The following is a 3185-nucleotide window of genomic DNA, read 5'->3' as shown; positions in this document are numbered from 1 at the left end:
CAGGCTTCAGTGAAGATTATCCTTAAACCAAAATTTTTCTGTTTTACCAATGAGTTTCAAAAACTTGTGCAAATTTACGAAAATAACTTACTATGATAATCGTCATTACCTGGCACTTCATATAACTAGCTTATATAAACACTTAAATAGGACAAGCCTCATTCATTATACAAGAATATCGATCACAGTAAGTACATTACAATACTTAAAACCGAAGGAACTTTTTGGCCAATCCAATACTTAGCATGGACGATTAAATAGTTTAGGGATTGCATTGAAGATGCCTCTTCAGTTGAATAGAAAAGTAGATGTGACACAGAGTTACCAAAAATAAAAATGGGACTCTGAAAACAATATAGTCCCCTCTTGCAATATGAAGAAGGCCAGACCCCTAATAGATTCAAAGGTATTTGGGGTTCTCGTCTTCTTTAAAAGACACTGACCAGTGGACATTTCACCGTTTCAATCTCTTCTTGAACATGTAGCTTGGAGAACTCTGGAATGCAGTGAGGGCTGAATCAAGGAAGAGGCTCTGGCCAGAAGAAGCCGGATTGTGGACAGGATTCCTCTCCAGCTCCCTTTCCCCTCTGCACTAGACACACCCAGTGGGCAGCTAGGCTTCCATGGGTCCCAGGGAGGGCCTGGCACCCAGCTGACTGTTTCTCTGAGAATGGGGCTATGACAGGTGCCAGAAATATCCTACGTGCATGCTAGGTCATTTTATTCATGTCTAACTCTTTGAGACACCATGGACCATAGCCTGCCAGGCTCCTCTGTCCATGGCATTGTTCTGGCAAGAAAACTGGAGTGGGTTGCCATGCCCTCTTCTAGAGGATCTTCCCAACTCAGAAATGGAACTCATGTCTCTTATGTCTCCTGCACTGGCAGGCGCGTTCTTGACCACTAGCGCCACCTGGGAAGCCTAGAAACACCTTGTGTGTGCTAGTCGCTCAGTCATGTCCAACTCTGGTGATTCCCATGGACTGTAGCCCGTCAGGCTCCTCTGTCCATGGAGTTCTCCAGGCAAGAATACTAGAGACGGTATCCATGCTCTTCTCCAGGGTATCTTCCCTCGATCCCAGGGATTGAACCTGGGTCTCCTGCATTGTAGGAAGATTCTTTACCATTTGAGCTACAAGGGAAGCCCTGTACACCCTGAAGGGTTCTGTAACACTGTGACACCCTGCTGGGGGGGCGGCTCTTAATCGGCTCTTATTCCCTATGTGAATTCCTCCGAAAGCTCCTGCCACACACAGGATAAAAATGCAGATTCCTTTCCTGGTTGGTAATGACTGGCCCCTCAGAGGCAGCCTAATCATGTCTTCATCCCTGGAACCTACGAATATGTTACTGCATGTGGTTGCATGTGGAATTAAGGACCACATCTCTCAGCAGAAAAACAGATATCCTGCAAGGTGACTCGGGATGTTATTTTCTTCTGTCTGAATCCATCAGATGGGCCCCCTGTGAGTTCAGACTCAGGCCCTCCAGGGTATCTGGGCCCACTCTCCCTTGGAGTACTGAGTGGAACAGGCAGTCTGCATCCAGGTGACCCCCTTGTTCTCAGAGGTCAAAAATCTCCTGAAGGCCTCCTGACATATCACAGTCTCTCCTTTCATTCTATTTCCAGGTCTCTGTTCTTGCGCTGCAAGCTCAGATCTATACAGCCCGTCACTAGGAACTGTCTCTTCAGGAAGAGACAAGCGTCCTTTGTCGTCCACCTTCTGCAAAGGAGTTAGGAAGAAAAGACTACTCAGAAATTCTCTTGATGCAGGACATGTTTGCATTTTTCAGAGACAGAGAAAGCTGCCTCAAGGAAGGAGAATAACCACATGAACAAACACACAGGTTAAATCGAACATTAGCTTTTTATTTAACAAACCCAAGCATTGAAAATGTCCTTGCTTTGAAGATCATCCTTGAAAAGTGTCCAGAATGGGAAATCCTGACCTCCTGATGTAATTTATATTCATGTTCTTCATTTCTGCTGATGGCCTTGTTCTTATCCATCATTTCAAAGTGCCTGAAAACTTAAGGAAAAGTAGCTGTATTCATAGTGTCAGAAAACAGTCTTAAGCATTTCATAGTTATCATTTTTAACATTGTCAAAGCATTTCTCCCAACTACCGTCTTTAACCATTCCTCCTGCACCGCAGTCACAGCCAGAGAGGCTTCAAGATGGCAAGTGTAGGAAGATCCTGATCTCACCTCCTACCGTGGTCACAAAAAACTTACAAATACATGGGAAGTAATTCCCTCAGAAAGAGACCTAAAACCCAGAGCATCCACAGCAAAGGGTAAAAGGACAGCATCTAAATGGGTAAAAGAGGCAGAGATACAGGCTTGCCAAGGAAAAACCCAGATCCCAGCTACAGTGATCCACAATCGGGAGAGATCACAAAGGTATGGGTCATTTCCCCGAAGACTAAGGGATCTGAGCTTCACATCTGATACTCCAACCTCTAGATCCTGTACAGGAGAGATGAGCCCCTAAAACACCTGGCTTTGAAAACCAATAAGGAATATGCCCAGGAAAACTACAGAACTATAGGGAATGGAGAACCCACTCTTAAAAGGATCATGTGCAAAATTCACTCAATCTCAAAAATAGCTCAGAAACACCAGATTTAAAAGCATATGGGCCATAGGTGAAGGAGACCCGCTTACTAATCTTGAAGCATCTGCTGGAAAGGAAGGAATAAGTTGCAAGACTTCGTAGGGTTTGAGTCACTCCTCCAAGACTGTGAGAGATAGATGATATACCTAATGTTGCTGTTGTTGCTGTTGTTCAGTTGTCCGGTCATGTGTGACTCTTTGCCATCCCATTGACTGCAGCATGCCAGGCCTCCCTGTCCCGCACCACCTCCTGGAGTTTGTCCAAGTTCATGCTCATTGCATCAGTGATGCCATCCAGCATTCTCATTCTTTGATGCCCTCTTTTCCTTCTGCCATCAATTTTTCCCATGTAGCTAATACACAGAAATAAACAGAGAGGGCAGAAATAAAATAAAATGAGAAGACAGAAGAATATGTTCCAATCGAAAAAACAAAACAAAGCCTCAGGAAAAGAACTAACTCAAACAGAGATAAGCAAGCTATCTGGTAAAAAATTCAAAATAATGGTCATAGGAATGCTCGCAGAACTTGGGAGAAGAATGGATGAACTTCAACAAAAAGATAGAAAA

The 3185-nt window shown here is 44.2% G+C and overlaps 1 long non-coding RNA gene across 1 annotated transcript; it reads right to left on the bottom strand.

Moving 5' to 3' along the window:
* Positions 1-1849: 1849 nt before the first annotated feature.
* On the bottom strand, positions 1850-2965 carry LOC129651701 (uncharacterized). The gene is made up of 2 exons (XR_008714281.1): positions 2764-2965; positions 1850-2030 (listed from the first exon to the last, which is right to left on the bottom strand). It is a non-coding gene; the product is annotated as an uncharacterized LOC129651701 (long non-coding RNA).
* Between the last annotated feature and the right edge of the window lie 220 nt (positions 2966-3185).

This window comes from Bubalus kerabau, chromosome 4 (assembly GCF_029407905.1).
Source record: "Bubalus kerabau isolate K-KA32 ecotype Philippines breed swamp buffalo chromosome 4, PCC_UOA_SB_1v2, whole genome shotgun sequence".
Taxonomy (NCBI): Eukaryota; Metazoa; Chordata; class Mammalia; order Artiodactyla; family Bovidae; genus Bubalus; species Bubalus kerabau.
This window is presented reverse-complemented; position numbering and strand designations above follow the sequence as displayed.